Below are 17,643 nucleotides of genomic sequence, written 5' to 3' on the forward strand. Positions count from 1 at the left end.
CAGCACTGTTTTGAAGTTAGAAGAAATGTTTCAACTTCAAAAGGCTCATTATAGACACTTGAGCCTGTTGCTTGCCTTATGCAAAGGACATTAAATGAGAACAGACACATGGACCAACATTTTACTGAAGAAGAACTGGCAGATTTGCCTGCTTATTTCCAGTGCCTAAACAATTCTTGCTAGTCTTTCATGGTAAATTTAAGTGTTTAATGCAAAGTGGCTTCTTTTCCCAACCTTCCAAGCCATTGAATTATTCATCAAAACGGAAGCATGCCAGAAGCCAAATTCTAAGTTGCTATTGCTGTCTTATAGCTCCATCACAATTCCTTATTATTCCTTATTTCATTGTCTGGTGATTTAGTAGTGGTAACCTCCATTGAAAATTACTGAGAAAGGGAAGCATGTGGCAACTCAAACATACAACTACAAAGAGCAGAATTCAGCACAGGAGCAACAAGCTTTGAGAAAAGATGACAGCTGTTGTCATAGGTAGGGAGGCATAACATGGAGTTAACTGGAAAAACATTTCACTTCTGCTCTTTCCTCATCTTCACCTTTCTCTTAAAAAAATACAATCCACTTCAAAACTCTACCATAATAAGCAGGTGTTTCCTGATTATTATGTCTCATTGGATGATTTCCTAACCCGATAAATATCTACTTCCAGCTCTAAAGATATTCTTCATTCCAACTTGCTGCCAACCCAAGTTGGGGATCTGAGATGAGTTCAGGTCTCCTATCACTACCACTCAACAGGAAAGACTGTAGGTTAAGGTATGCCCTTGGCAATCTTATATCTACCCTATTGCCTTCCATGGTCTTACAGAAATATGACTGACTGAATTTTAAAATTGAACATGGATAAATGACTCTGCAAGTGAGGGACAGATTGGAACCCATTCCCTAACCCCAGCACTGCATGGAATTTACAGGGACTATCAGGATATAAAAGTCAGCAGACTGGTCTCTGAAACCAAACACACAGATCAGTGAAGAGGAGAAAACACTTTCTGTTTGCTCATCTATGGCGTTCAGGTATAGCCATGGGTGAAATTATTCCTTTTGATTAAACAAATATGGCTTTTCATAATGAAAAAACCAATTTTATTTAGAAATATTTCCTCTCCTTTATTAATGCAATTCTTCTTTTAAACTCAGCAATAGTTTATCCTCTTCCACCTCTGCAACTGTTGCATGCCCTACAAATAATTGTCTCCCTGCATCGCTCCATGTTTTGCTCAACTAAAGCTTGTTAGTGAGATACCTCAGCAAGTATCCATTAAATGTGTCTGATTATTGTATTTATAGAAAGCAGACAATAGCATTCATCGCTCTTCCTAAAGGTCTGAAAAGCTTCTTTCAAATACCTGCAGAACACGTTTCAAATCTGAGATAAATAATGCCACTGAAGTAGTAACAGTGCATTTCTGGTCAAACACCTTAGCTGGCATATAAGGCTGGGTGTTCTGTTAGATAAGATCAAGAAGATCCATAACACTATCAAGTGCAGAAATAAAAATGGAAGTAGCAATGGCTTACTTTAAAGACAGAAAAGAACAAAAAGGAAGGTTTATCCCTGCTCCTTTCCAGAATTTTAATGTGCAGAATACAGATGCAACAGCTGGGCTCAAAAAAGTGAGAGAAAGTCAGAAGCTGCCTGATCTCAGAAAAGCAACAGGCATTCCTTATGTATTCAAACAGTGTAGAATAAAGTAAAGCATTGTAATGAAATACAGTAAAAAATGTAGATGATACGCACCTTATGAAAACAAGCTGTTGTATTTGACAGCTGAGCTTTGAAATGCTCCAGCTAAAGTCTCTCCTCTCTGTTAAATCATCTGGACTTTTTTTTCCAGTCTGTGATTTAAGGTCTAGCTAACTCTATATAGTGATTTTTTCCACATATAACTGTACAAAAGCCCTAATACTATAAACTGCTAAATACTTTCTACTTTCATTAATCCCAAGTCACTCAACGTCTCATCAGGCTGCCAATTTTTCCAGCCATGTGGTTAATGTAATTAGCAAATATGCAGGCATATGCATATATACAGGAATCTACACTTTTTTTTTCTTTTTTTACTAAGAAAGTATTTAATTTGCATCCAAATTCCAAAGTGCTTTAGACATTCAAGTGCTGACTCTTTCCTTTCCTAAAAGAAAAAGCAATATCCTGTTCACAAATGCTAGGGACAAATGCTTTGGAAGAGAGTTATAAAACAAGTGAGGAATGCGGCAGAAAAGTTATGCTTTTGGTAATTTAAGCCTATTACCAAATGTAGTCTCCCAGGAATTCCTCGTACATACAGTTGGGGTTTTGTTTCTGTATATGCTATGAATTACCTAATCCACTCTTTCTGATCTAATGTTCAGTTCTGGCAAACAATCCTACTTCTGAAACTTAAGAGCATGATTTTCTACTCACCTGCAGCAGTTTGATACTGATAATGCTTATATGCATTATTGCTAACTTACATTAGCAGTAAATGAGAGGTACAGCATGTGCATCGTTTCTTACAGTGGAATCAGAGAAACCTAAAATATGACAAGCAATCTATCTCCTGAGGACAGGATATTACCAGCACTCTGTTTTCACATTTAAGATATTTGCTACAACTATCTGAAATCTGTAATAATATTACATAACTGAACAATACTTACAGGTTTTCATATATATTTACTATATGTAAGCCCTGTATATTTTTTTCTCTTTTTCTTTACTTTCTATTTCCAGCACCTTTCTCAGTGCTCCAGTCAGAGACATAAAGCTGAAATTTATTGGGTTTTATAAAAGGAAACTGCATTTTCCATCCCTTAATCCTTTCTTGCAAAGAATCTCCTTCCTCCGCAGCAGTTCCCTATGCTTATTAAGCTCCCCAGCTACATTCAGAACCCTGGCGCTGCATAAGCAGAGGCGTCACTGTAATGGAGCAGAGAGATAACAGTGCCTCTCTGCTCAGCTTTGTCAGCACTACCCCTGAAATTATGTGTACAGTTCTGTGCATTTCATTACCAGAATAGAACAGCACAAGACAATGCAAAAGAGAAAACCGATAACAAACTGCTGCTCAACAAGGAACAACAATCATTGCTCTAAACTGATGTCTAAAATCTTTGCTTTCACTGTAGATAGCTTCATCATCTTGGTTTGTACTTGCTGAAATCTCCCTTAAATTGGAAAATTGATGTAATATGACACACAGAGTAAAAGCCGTCATTGCTCTAACATGGCTGGATCCCCAGAAAAATGACCTCCTGGTGTGTGTATCTGTCTGAAGATTTGAGAACTCTGAAGGATCAAAATACAACTTTTGTTTAAAAGTAGAGGAAAGATTAACTAAGGTTGGAAACTGATAGAAGTAAGACTCCAAGGTCTTATTTCAAGTTCTGTCATTCAGCTAAACCTTAAGGACTCGGTCTCCAAAAGGATTGACTGTCTCTTGTCAGTGTATAAATCTAAAATTTAGATCCTAGAAGCAAATGTTCAACTGCTCTAATATCCACAAAACTCCTCTTAGCTGCTAGAAAAATCATGGCAATATAGCTATAAAATGTTGTGGCTATTGGACACTCACATTTGCAGTCAAGGATATATCTCAAGGATATAACTATTAAAATTCATTTAAAATAAACATCTTGAATATGCAGCTGGCTTCTGAGATTAAATGCCAATAAAATACAATAAAAAATATTGCTTGTATAGGGATTTTAAGGCAAAATCCAAAGGTATCAATAGTATTTGATATTCTGAAGATCATCAAAAATCTGCACCTTCACAAAATGTCTGCTACTACAGTAGTCCAAATGGCTTTGACCTGACTTGCTGTTTAGACTCCTAATTAATTAGCTTTAATGAAATGTAAGCAAATTTGGTTGTGAAAAAGAAACAAAACTGTTCCAGTTCCTCAGGATATTTAAACATTTCATGTGAATGTAGTGTTCTTACATGAGGCATGCCAAGCTTGGCAGGTCTTAAGAGTTTCCTAAACTATCTGAATTGGCAGCTTGTGTTTGGACACTTGCCACCTACGAGACAGGACAACAGAAAACTTGCAGCTTGTCATCAGGAAGGAAAGGTCATCTGAGAGGCAAAAGAAAAAAAGTCACCAGGAGAATAAAAAAATCTACTGGTTCAATGGTAAATGACAGAGATGATTTGGATTCATTTTTCCTATGCTATCACATCTTTGTGTTTGCCGTAGACAGCACTAACAGAACACATTCTTCAGCAGAGAACTGTGTAACTCCTTTCCAGAGGAGGCAAGATAGGGGGAAAACTGCTGTACCAGGATTCCCCGCTCTTCTTGCATGGAGGAAGAATTACTAACAGAGAGAGTTAGACACACAAATGGCTGCTTTCATCTTTCAACAATCCCAGTTATTAGAATAGAGGTGCTGCAGGCACAACATCTGCAGTTTGTTTTGCCATCTGTTTCTAAAAATATCTCAGTGAAAGAGACTTTTTTCCTGTCTCTCAAAATCATTTTTGTTTGCTTTTTCTTTCCAAGGGAAAAGTGATGGGTTTGGAAAACAGCATATGTGGAAAAGATCACTCAGCTTCAGGGGTGGACTTCACCATTGCTATTCAAAACACAATGAATAGCTGTGAACAAAACAACTGAAAATTCTGAAATATACTGGCTCAACTCCTTTGATAAATGTAATCAAAGAGCTTAGTCTTCTAACATAATTCCTACAGAACTAGTGACAGATGTTTCCTATGCAGGAAAGTATGGCTTAATGTTCTGGGGAACCTAATGGGGGAGAAAACAACTTGAAAAACTGAAAAGAACTACAAGAAGCTCCAAAGTTATTTACAGGTGAAGTTTAGTAGTCATATTTTCAGAAATTGAAAAAGGAGACAAATGAAGTGGGGGGACAAAAGCAGTTCCCACAAAATACTTCAAAACTTAAGTTTACTTTCTTTCATAATTAGAGATTTTGTTAGAATTCAATCTTCACTTTTTTGTAAAGCATCAATTTCAAAATGAAAAAAAAATATGAATAAAAACCAAACCCACCATTTTAGGGGTCAAGAACCCATTTCTTGTTTTGGATATGACACAGACAGCTCACAAGAGACTAGATGGAGTCCCTACAGTATTTTGACAGCACCAAATTTTCATTTTTTACTACAAAATAAAAATAAGGCATGAATATATTTAACTAATTTTCAGTCTCTGAATTCCTTTGGGGCTTACTTGGCATGCTTACGCATGTGAAGTAAAGGGTGTGAGAGACTGAAATGTTAAAGGGTAAAGACTCAAACAACTGGCCATTTGCAAAAGCAGCAGGTACTTTGCTGAGGCCAGGTTTGCACCCCCACACCGAAGGGGCAGAGGAGATTTTTGGGTGCATGGTGGCAAAACCTCTGATCTGTGTTGGAACAGCCCCAGTGCCAAGGAGGAGCCTTCCACCAGTGGACTGTATATGATCCACAGTGTTCCTGGGAATGCCACCCATCACCCATGGGAATAAGGGCAGATCAGGCACTATGGCCAGTTTACTGAACAAAAGATCACTTTATTTTATTTCAGATACATATATATTCCCACTTCACTGACTTTCTCTCCAGCTGTCAAACCTTTTTAATCCTCTCCACAGGTCTCTGAGAGTCCTCAGAAGCCTGGCAGAGGTAAATGATTCAGAACCTCACCAAAGACACCTCCCTGCTGTGAGTTCAGATGCGTGACAGGGATCCTCTGGTTCTGACTGTTCCCGGATCTCAAACCTGAGTCACACATGCCCTCACTCACAAAACACCTCCCCCAAAATGATGGGATGTACTAGCAGCTTTCTGAGGTATACAAAAGCCAAAGACCTGAACTAACAGAACATAACAGGCGCGTGAGAAAGAGGATAAGGCAAGATTCAATCTGTTTGTTCCACATTTGCTTATAAAGCTCCTAAATAAGTTTATTCTACTATTTTATTTTCCCAAAATGCTTCTTTTAGCCAGAGCATAAACATGGCATTAACAAATGTATAAATATACACACATGTACAGAGAGAGCGCGAGTGTGTGCGCACGTTTTGCAGTATATTTATCATCCCTGTCTTAGCACTGAAAAAATTAACATACAGGAGAACCATGGATTCTAGAGGAAATACAGATCTGCAGGCACTCCACAGTGGACTTGTTACTGAATGGAGAGAGGTCAGAAGAAGAGAATAAAGCTTTATTTTGATATGTTAGAAAATAACCAGAACTATTTACAGGACTACTTTTGCTCTTTTCATCAGGGAAATACAAAATTTATGAACTCCCCAAGATTTCAGCAGCGAAATCAGTAGTTCCTAAAACTAGTATCTAAAATCAGTCATACTGGTTTCAGTATAAGGGAAAAATCCTGAATTATGGACATATATTTAAAAAAAAAAGCTCAAAATTGCTAAAATTGCTTTGCATTTCTGCTGTCCCTCAAAGACAGAGCAATCTTTCCCCCTTTTTGAATAACTCTGACATTTATTGTTCTGACACTGAGGTGGAGTGAAACCAGTGGAGATAAAATTTGGGGCATTTTCTTACTGCTCTAAACCAAGCTAATGTTGAGATTTTGCAACTTTGTTTGTAAAATAGTTGTAGTTGCTCTTGAATGTAAAAAGAGGAGCTGATGATCCTTATAAGACCAAAGAACTTTAGTTTTTATGAGACTCCGCAGAAGAAGAAAAAGAAGGTCCTTGGTGGTGGGTCTTTTGCAAGGTTTAATAATGTATTTGTTAGTGCAAAGATCAAATGGGTTCTCAAATTAGTAGACATCTAAGATTTCAAATCAAGCCAGTCTAATTTATTTTTGTTTTTTACTTCTATATCTAATTTCCAAGCTGGTATGGGCTTTGTCTTCTGTGCCTCACAGAGCATTTAAGCTGAGTAGTATTAAAGAAATACTACACTTGATGTCCCCTAGGAACTGGGATCCACCCTTCTTACACTTGGGAGAAAACACTGATTTCTACAACTTGTAAATAAAAAATTGGAACCGAAACAGAGAGGCAGAATGACGACAAAGTAATAACCCCTTTCATGTAATTATAAACTTTGGTTTCTCATGATCTGCTTGGGTGGAAAATAGAACAGGTTTTCCTGCTCTACTGAGGCATTATTCTAGGTGTTATAGTTCATGTGAACATCAGTAACTTTGAACTTCTAGTACATAAGGCATCCTTAGGTCTAGGCATGATGCCCAAAAGGAATTTATAAGAAAAACCTTTAGAAGCAAAAGCCTATCCCTGTCCCTAGTATCTGTAAACACTCAACATGATTTCTCTCTAACAGACTGTGGTGGTTTGACCAGGAAGAAGTAGGAATTCTGAGATGCTGTGGTCAAACCAATGGATGTTCGAGAGTTTGATACTGGCACCTGGTGTAGCCAGTGAGGTTTGGACACACCTCTGAGAATACACAGGGGTTAAAAAGCAGAGCTCTGGCCCTGGTAGGCTCTCTTGGGACGTCGAGGAGAAGAGGTCGGATCTCCCTCCCCGTCCAGCCGCTGCTGCTGGGCGGGGGAGGGGCAGCCATGCGGTAGGCCCGGGGCCTGGACAGAGATGCGGGTGAGAAGGCCCTCGAGGATGGAAGGGTGGAGGAGCCCCAAGAGACATCGAGCAGACATTCCCCCCGCCCTCCCCAGGAGGGAGAGAGGAGAGCCGGCGACACCGAATGTGATAGCAGCCGGCTCAGGAGGAGAAGGAGGGGGGGGAAGAGTGCCTGGCCGGAGCGGCAGCGTGTGTGGGAGTGCCGCAGCTCCGGGACAGACAGAGACTGAAAGTTTTAACCCCTTTCTTTCATGATTGGGGCCTTGCAAAAATGCTAATCTTCTTCGAAGCTGAATAAGAAGAAAGATAGGAGATGAGATGAGACAAGGACCTGGCCTGAAAGACATAGAGAAGACTGGCTGAGTGAAGAGAGAGATGCTTAGAGTGGCCTTGTGGCTAGACTTTTCTTGTGGCCATGGACTCAGTTTATTCCTGTGACACAGAGACTGCACTTAGGGGGAGGCAGTGCCTCAGAACCAGGAGGGTTCATCGTGGGGACCCCCCGGCCCCAGGGGGTTGGAAAAATATGGGGGGGACAGATGTCCCAAAGCAGAGACTGTGCCTTTTTGGAGTGAGACAAGGCATCCTTAAAAGACAACCCTAAAAGCAGTTCTAGTCCATGCACGGTGGTGAGAGCACTGGGCATGGAAAAAAGATGTCACAAGCGGCAAAAAGACTTTTTCCGGGCGGTGCCGAGTGACATAGAAGCACACGAGGTTTCAGTGTGTTTCCAGGGGAAGCCTATGGAACAAGAAGGACTCCTCTCCTCTTCATGAACTGAAGTTTGAGTATACTAAAGTGTGGTGCCAGGCTGGGCAGTTAGTGATTTGGGAGAATGTATCGGATTGGGAAATTCAGGTAGTGGGGAGGAGGAAAGTGGTTTTTTTGTAAGGTTTTCAATTTTTTTTTTCTTTTCCTTATAGTTTTTCCCTATTTTCCTGTAGTTTAGGTAATAAAGTGTTCTTTATGTTTAAGCTAGAGCCTGTTTTGCTTATTCCTGGTCACATCTCACAGCAGACACCAGGGTGAGGGCATTTTCATGGAGGCACTGGCTCTGTGCCAGGCTCAAACCATGACACAGACATTATTATCTTTCAGAAATCAGGTACTTCTTCTTGTTTAAAGGTAACTAATCAGTTGCTATAGACATTTAAGGTTGTAATCAACAAACATTTGCTTTTGATGCAAAATCTGTTTCTGAGTCATGTGCTAGCTCTTCTCTTCCACTGAATGTGTCATTGGCTATTTTTATTTTCTTTACCATATATTTTATGAAGCTGAAAATCAAGGCTAACAGGGACAAAAAGCAAGTCACAGCAGGTTGAAAATATCATATCTTAGTATTTTAGACATGTGTCAGCTTGATAACATAGGCACAGCACTAGAGGGATTGCCAGAATGTGACAGTGCACATGGCTTTAAGTGTAGAGAACACGCTTTAAAAAAAGACTGGAAGGCAGCAAGGGCAAGGTAGCCAGACTGTGGGGCTGATTCTCATCTTTCCTGATCTTAAATGCAAAAACCAGGGAAACTTACACCAGCTAAGTCAGGCTGGAGAAACTCTTTCGTTTTCAAAGCAAAATTCTATGAGCATGCAAGTCAAAGCAATGGAAGTGCTGATATTTAAGATCTCTCTATTGCTGTCCACACATGACATAAATTTATGTAGCCTGAGCATGGTTCATTCCAATGCATGTGTTCATTCTAGAGGCAAAAATGATATTTAATGAAAATAATGTCACACCAATGATCCCTGAGATTAAAATACTTGACTTTTGTATCCCTCACTTTAATATGTCTGCATTAGCAGACTAGGAATTGTACCAAATTTATAAAAATATGTGATAATATTACTTTTCACAGCAAGTGAAGATAGCATATAGTACTAAAACCTTATCCATAACACAGTTTATTTGCACATTTCTGGTAGGCAGCAGTACAGAACCATTTTGGGGTGTTGAACAGCAATTTGCACCTGAATATCAAAGTCCATTACAAGAGTAATTAAATCTCCTTTCCACTCATCTTTACATCATTCAGCTAGAAGTATTTCATTTACTCTGCCTTACAGGTAGGCAAATGAACAATATACACACACAGCCACAGAAGAAATCAACAGCAGAACTGGGAATGCCACACCATATCTCAGGCTTGTCATTCTTGGCTTAAACAACTGAATTCTCAGCTCTTCCCCTTGCTCAGTGACAAATGTCACAAAAGCTGAAGCCAGCAGCCTGCCCTAAGACAGAAAACAAAAATAAGACTAACTATTTCTAGTACCAGATATCCATCTATAACCTTACTGGGATAAAACAGAGTACAGTGGGATCTCTCACAGCATCGCCTGAGCTTGAGTGAGCCCCTTGCCCCAGCAAAAGGCTGGTCACAGGCATGGCAGAGGCTACATAAGGCAAACAGAAGTCACCATTCAGTAGGACACAAGCTTTATCCTCCACAGCCTGGAGGTTGCTGTCCTGATGCCTGGACACTTGATCATCACGTTACTCCAGTCTGACGGTTACCCTGAACTTCATTATGCAGGGGGCTAAAACTCCAATTGTTCTGCTCCAATAACCTGCCACTTGTTCTACAAAATTGGTTTCTTTTGCTGTTTGCATCGTAACATGACTGTCCTGGTCTCTCTGCCAGAGGGCAGTATTACACAAAACTACAAGCTTGTTGATTACAAAATAATTTTATAAGCAGTTGCTTTACTTAAGGAAATGCCAAGAAAAAGTTTTAGATTCGGTAGGAATTGCTGGTTATGAAAAACATGTGAGATCTAAAATCTAAACCAAGCCAGCTTTAAATATTGATTCATTTTCTGTTGTAATAATTACACTCAATAATTTTTCTCAGATTACGTAAGAATTAAGAAAACTAAACTGAACATAAATCATTGGTTCCCACTGGTGAAAGAAAAGTGATATTTTTATCTCTCTGTAAGTACAGAAAACATACCTTGGGTAAGTTAAATGAACTAACTAAATAATTCCATGTTGGAAACCTCAACATATCCCATCACTTCCCTCTTCCGGTAGCTCTTAGCCTAAAAAGATATTCCATCATGGTCCTGTGAGAAAAGTTCACAGATTTAAATGTCTTCTCTTCAGAACAAACTAATTCCTACAAAAAAGCTGGAATTTTAGCTAGGCTAAAAATATGTGTAAGTATGCTTTTTGTGATGATGTGAACATTATCTGCACAAAAACTGTCTGCCTTTTCCTCCTCTAACTGGGCTGATCCACTGATGCCAGCTGATGTATCCTAATGCACTGAAGTTTCCTGTGCCATTAATGTGGCTGGTACATTCACAAAGAACTGAATTAAGGCACCGGGAAATGAACCACTGGACAAGCCAAACTATATTTTTTTTCTAAACAGTATTTCTGTTTCAAAGCATCAGTCTAGGCAGATGCTTTGAAAACTCAGCTTGTTTTCCTCTGCTTTACGCATTATTGCACATTTATGATGCATATGGCAGAAGACACCCCAGATGCGATTCCAGAATTGTGTTCAAGTTATACAAGTAAACATCAGCAAGCCAGTTTTCACCAGCCTCAGTAAGAGGCAGAGATCACACACTGACAGACAGAAGACTGGCCCCACAGAGTGAAGACACACTACTCTTACAAATCCTAGATACATCCTAGACTTTTGTCTCCTAACTACAAACAAATTATGAACTGTGGATTTTAAAAACACACTCACAAAGGTATCCTTTCATCTGCACGTGTACAGTGATATTCCTTTTCCAAGACTGCCTTTTATAAAAAGTCCTTGGTACATCCCATTGTCTGGTGCCTAAAGCACAGATAGCAGGAATTCTTACTCTAACACATCAGCATGTAGGCACAAATCCCTTAAGAAGCTGTATAAGAAATCACTTTAGCATTATGCCAGCAAACCACTTCTAGGAGTGAAATGATAACAGAGTTTGAAAGCTATTGAGAACAGAACAGCTGCAAACTTGGTCTTATGAAGCTCTGCAGACATCTTGAAACATCCATCCTGAAGCCTTGGGGAGACACTCAGAACATCATTCAAAGCTTGGTGCCTCTTTGTGGACCTCCCTCGGGTAGGTGAGGAAGGGAAGAGGGGAAGGGAAGGGGATGAGGGATGACAGAGCGCCGAGGAGCTAAACACCAGCTTACAAACAGAGAACAGAATCACATAACAACACTGGACCAATGGACTCCAAGACACAGTGACAAGACAGATGGACACAAACAAGACGCAAAATCACTACTGAGAAATAAAAAAAAGCAAAGAAACCCCATTAAAAAAGTAGATCTATAACTCCGAGGCTGCAAGAAGCAGCCAAGGGTACTGGCATAACTCTTCCAAAAAGAATAAATTATGATATAAATAAAAAATAAAATCAAAACAATATCCCCCCCAAATCATACACTACAGACTTGCTCGGTTAGCCTGAATGCGTAGCTCTGATGGAACATATGATGGTGTCATCACAGCCCATGCACCAGTTAATGAAGGCCATGGTTAGTTACATCAGCTAAACTACAGCATGCCAGAAAAATGATCTTGCACTGACCCAGAAATAAAAGATACAACAGACACTCTGCATTGCAATAAAATTCTTTTTATGCCATCTGCAGTTTCTAGGGCTCTTTACATTGGAAGAGTTTTTCCTGGGAATATGCAGGGTAAAGGGGAGGGTTTTTTTCCTTCTGGGTGTTTTTTTCTCTGAACTCAATTGAAAAAAAAGGAAAAGGGGAAAAGAAGGATAGAGACTTTGCAGAAGTTTAAAAAAGTAGGAAAATAAAAATAAAGGAGAGGTAAGACTCTTCATTCTTTTAAACACAACTTTCTTGGGATATCAAAAAATGTGAATTTCTTGAGGATGGCAAGAAAAGATTTTGTTGCCTTTATTGGTTTGCAGATCTATATCTCATTCTTGAGATGATGAAACCATTATTTTGTTGGAAAAACTCCAAAAATATAAATTGAGAAGTACAGCGATGATTTTAAAAATTAAAAATTAGCAGTATGGCACGATTACGAGCCAAAAAAAACGAAAAGGAAAGAAATATAAAAGAAACTAAAATATCAATCACCAAAAATTCATGCGGCACAAGATGAGGTGAAACGACAGAAAATGTTCTTCAAATATATACAATGTATATATCTATCTATATATACACGGAGCAGATGTGTATATATCGATTGATATACCTGTATAATTTTTTTGTTCTCCCTGCCCCACCCTACCCCAAGGCTAATTGGTAGATGAAATTATCAATTAAAATCAAAGAAGTAAATAAAAGGAAGAAGGAAAAAATCAAACAAAAAAAGAAATTAACGTGCTTTGTTCACCAAGAAATAACAATATCATGCATCTGTCCACATCAGCGAATGCCAGGGTTAGATGAAGGCATGAATTTCTGTGTAAACATGTGATTGGATGATAGGGACTACTGCTGATATTGGTCATTTATTGCTTAGCAAGTAGATATATATGCATACTGTATAGATATAGTGCATATATAGATAAAATATCCTCATGGGTGGGGCCTTTGGACCTTACATAGATAGAAAGACCAATATGCTGAAAATCAATCTCAGTATTCCTAATGTAAAAAAAAAAAAAAAAAAAGAAACACAAAACTAAAAAGAAAACAAAACTTCCTGTAAGTCATCTGCACGATTGTAAAACTCATTTGATTTTGTTTTGGCTGTAAGATTGTAGCTAGGAAATTCCACCAAACAAGTGATGCTATTAGACCCTGGGAAGTGCTGTGGATGAGCCCCTGTCCTTTGGGTCCATATGGGATTCAGCTTATGAGATTGGAAGTCTATTTCTATGAGTACTCAGAGGCATGCACACAACTTTAAAGGCCATTTCTCACTCACAACATGAGAAATGAGGAAGCATTCCTGCTTGTCAGAAGGAAAGAATGTGGGTAACTGAGCACTGGATTGTGGGGAGTGTTCCAGTTAGGAGAACAGTGAAAATTCCCTGGGTGCTTCAGGAAGGTTGATGCAGTTATGGAGGACAACAGCCAAATCAACACTTCTTTTGGTTTCTTCAGTGGACTCTTCACTTCCTACATATTGGTTTTTGTACTGTGCCAGCTGTTTTGGAAGAAAGATTATGCTTGTTTTCCACAAATCAATCTCTGACCCAGGCAGGCTGCAGGTGGATGGCTACAGGCCAGTAAATTATAGATACAGAGGGCATATCTGTTGGATATGTGCATCCTGTGTGTGAGTGTACAAAACTTCCAATGCAAAGAACTGTAGATTCTGGCATATCTACTGCTGTGTCTAGTCCCCCATCAGAAAGGCTTACCAGTCTGATTAAACAATGACAGCCTTTACATATATGAAGCCTTTTGGGAAACACAGAGTAAATTTCCCTGGGGAAAGAAAATCACATTGGAAATTGATGGGCTGATAGGAAGGGAAAACTGGCAACTGCACCAGGGAAGAAACACAGGATGTGTCGAGCCTGGGAACAAGGATTAAGCCCTACAGACCATTTCAAGAGGCTGTATTGTGGACTTCAGGCTAATTGGTGAGTGTTTGAGCCTCACTGTTGTGAGCAGTCCAAGGAGCAGCTTGGGCTATGATCCCAACCAGCTGCCTGGCCACCAGCATCCAACCTGCCTGGTGCCAGAGCTCCTCTAATGGACATCCTTAACAGGAACGAGGGCAATGGTGTGAGGAGACAGCAACAGCATAATTATCATCCTCAAGACTTTCAAGTCTCAGTAAGATCAGATTGTAAGGGTGCTCCTCCTTTCACTGAAAAGAGATAAATGCTCTTTCTTCACAGTGCTTCCTAGTCATTCCTTGTCTGAAAAGATGTTTTCCTTACAAATCTTACATTCTCTGAAAGCAGATGAGTGACCAAAAAACCACCACAGAGCTGTGCTCAGAAGCACAGACTCAGAACCTTGGCTTGAGTTTTGAGGAACTTGAATATTTGAGCCTCAGATCTCCTTGGAGCAGGCCAGAAGACAGTCCTGTACTCATACCAGAGAAAAGCATCTGTTTTGGCACAGAAAAAAGAAGATTTTTGGCTGTGTACTGGGACAAGCAGCATTTCCATAGAGATAAAAGAGGATCTTCTCTTGACTGTTAAGCAAATGTTTCTTCAGGGCAGATAAACAGGTTTTTTGCCCCCTGTATCATTTAGATTAAGTCTTCTGCAGATCTAGAGATCTAAGGGTATCTAGGCTTATCTGCAATAAGATGAATAGGGGGCAATTTCTGTCACTGAACTGGTTTCTTTTGCATTACATTAAATACAGGGGGGTTTTGGATCCACAGCTGTCATTGCTGTCACTTAGAATAATTCCTTATGTATACATTCATGTCTACAGGTGATGTCTGCAAGCTACCTCAGTCAGAACAAGTCCAGTGATAGCTCCTGTTTTTTAAATGAAGTTTTTATACCAAAATTCAAAAACAAGAAATTACTTTTGGAAGGGGGCCACAAAGTCTAAGCCAGCCTGCTATAGTGTTTCAAGCCGGCCTGGAGAATCCTGAAGAGAGCAGAGTTAGGGAATTACCTTCACACTGTCTTTTTTGAAAGAGACGCAGTGTTCAGACACAGATTGTATGCACATGAGATTCAGGTCTTAGATTCAACTGTCAATCAGAGTTAAGTGGCAGTAAGACCCTGCCAAATGGTCCTCACATGGTATTTAGTCTCAAAGAGGACATGATTTTCAGCCTCTGAGTACACCAAAAACAAAGGCTTCAAAAGGACTCTACATAGAGTACTGCCTCTGATTCCAAGGACCAAGACCAAAGTAATATCTCTAGATACTGGGATTTGATTCTGACCCATATGAAATCTGAAAACTTCTGATCTGCAGGGAAATATTTTCTGCTGCTCTTGTCTTGGCTATTGCACAGCAGGTTCATAGCGATGTGTATCATATCTCACAGCTGCAGCAGTGAGTTCAGTAACCTTTACATTACTAGACCATGGCACTGAGGGTGATGGAAGGCCAAATTTGGCAGAAACTCGAGAGCTTTAAAAGCTACACATTATCAGAGCAACAAAAAGAAGACTGTGCTGGGTTAGGTCATTTAATTTTCAGTCTGCTGTAAAAGGGATCAGGCAAGGCAGAAGGCAGTGACCTGTCAACAGAAAAGGATGAAGCAATTTCAAATGAGTCCAATTAAAAAAAAAACCAACAATAAGTTAAAAAAAAACCTGAAGCCACACGCTAGAAAACACAAGCAAGATAATCTGGATCTTTTCTCTCCACAATGTACATATTTAAATACCAGATCTTGGCATGTGGCCAGAATTCTGACTTGGCTGGTGAAGTGTAAAGGCAAACACATCTGCTCAGCCAAGCCAGCACTACTGGATTTTGATAAGCTGGCTCAGATTGCTTTAGTGCTCCAGAGCAGAATGGGCTGAATGAGTGCTTTGATACTGCCTGTGTGGCAGACACTATGCACTGAGAATGCAGACAATAAGACAGACAAAGAAAATGAGAAACCCCATAAACCTGCTACTTTTCCTTCTTATTATGATGCAATGAGTTAAGTTTATGCAAAAAGGACCTGCATATTCCTCCTCCTTCTGGCAATTCTGTACACCAGCACCTCTGAAAGCAGAAGAACTCAAAATCTGGAAGTGCAGATTTCATCAGCAAAGACCATCTGGGAGACTTATTTTTACATATAATCAAGCTAACTTTTATTCTCAATGTCACAGTAATTCCCTAGAAAAGAATCAGATTTCAGTGGCTTATGTGGTCTACCCTCCTATGCAGGAGGAGTAGGGTGCAATGAAAGATACTGGGGAAATTTACAAGAATGCCTGGTAGTTTAGGAGAGAACCTTCAGCAGATTTTCAGAGAATCATGTTATTTTGCACAGCAGATATTCAAACGTCTGTAGGCACTTCTATCTGCCAACTGTAATGCTTAGCAGGATTTTCAAAAGCAAGTAATTTTTACAAATCCAGTTTGTACCTGCTTGTAGCATTAGATTTTTAACTGTGTCAGGAAGGAGGTATTTTTAGTCTGGAAATGTTGCTGTACAGCACTATGAAATTTCATGCTAAACATGCTGTTTTTCCAAATTTCTACTCAAACTTTGGTTTTTCCACTGGCAGCACAAGATGAAAATATTGTAGCTGCTGAAGTTACTGTGATTTTTTTAAACAAAAATTTACAAGGGGCTGATAAAGACATCCTTTTTTCCTTTAATTGAAATACATTACAATAAGAATACAAATTCAAAAAAAGAAGTCTTCATATGTTAGTGAAGCTTTAATGAAGTGACTTCATTTATTTGCATGTCAGTTGCAATAACTTTGCCCTTGTGTCCATGGTCCTATTACTCTCATGCCTCACTTTCCTTACAATCACTGTGCTGGCATTTTATTACTATTTTTATTTAAACTCTCAGTACCCCCATTGTTTGCTTTTTTACTTCACAATCTAGTTATATTTTGACTGATTTTCCTACAGATGGGGAGTAGAAAAATTCATAGAGATCTGTGAAGAAAGAGATGGCAAGTAGGCTGAACTACCTGTTAGCAACAGTCTGTGTCACTGTCTTCACTGTCATCAGAGGGAAGTCAAGAGTATGGGTGGAAGTTCCCAGCTACAATCCAATGCCAATCTCAGGTTACAACAAGACCAAGTTCTACTAAAAATGCAGGTACATCATGACAAATTGAAAAGAAATGTGAAAGCACTAGCCTTGGGTGAATTTTTATGTTATTATTGTATTACTCAAATGGCTTCAGGAAATTAGAAACAGAACATTTATAATACTTTCTTGGTATTTTTTGTAAGAAAAAACCCCCCATCATCCCAAATAAAACAAAGCAAAAACAAACAAAACAAAGCCAAATGAAAGGACCCCCTCAAGCTATTTATATGTTTCACTTTGAAAGACAAAAATTCTAACCAAAATTCCTCTTTTTCTTTTAAATGTACACAGAAATTCGATGATGTCTGTTCTCTATTATAGAAATGCTTAACTCATGGCAAGCCTCAAAAAAGAAGACTTGAAAAAGCCTGTAAGAAATAAAGTAGACTGCAGTTGCCTGCTGGATACCACATAAAATATCTCACCAGAAAGAAAAGCCATCAATTTATCAAAATGTAT

At 39.2% G+C, this 17,643-nt stretch overlaps 1 protein-coding gene across 22 annotated transcripts in view; it reads right to left on the bottom strand.

The window, feature by feature from the left end:
- Window positions 1-17,643, bottom strand: part of NRXN3 (neurexin 3) — a 970,824-nt gene that overhangs the window by 20,959 nt on the left and 932,222 nt on the right. The gene's annotated exons all lie outside the window — the stretch shown is intronic.

Source organism: Zonotrichia albicollis, chromosome 6 (genome assembly GCF_047830755.1).
Source record: "Zonotrichia albicollis isolate bZonAlb1 chromosome 6, bZonAlb1.hap1, whole genome shotgun sequence".
Taxonomy (NCBI): domain Eukaryota; kingdom Metazoa; phylum Chordata; class Aves; order Passeriformes; family Passerellidae; genus Zonotrichia; species Zonotrichia albicollis.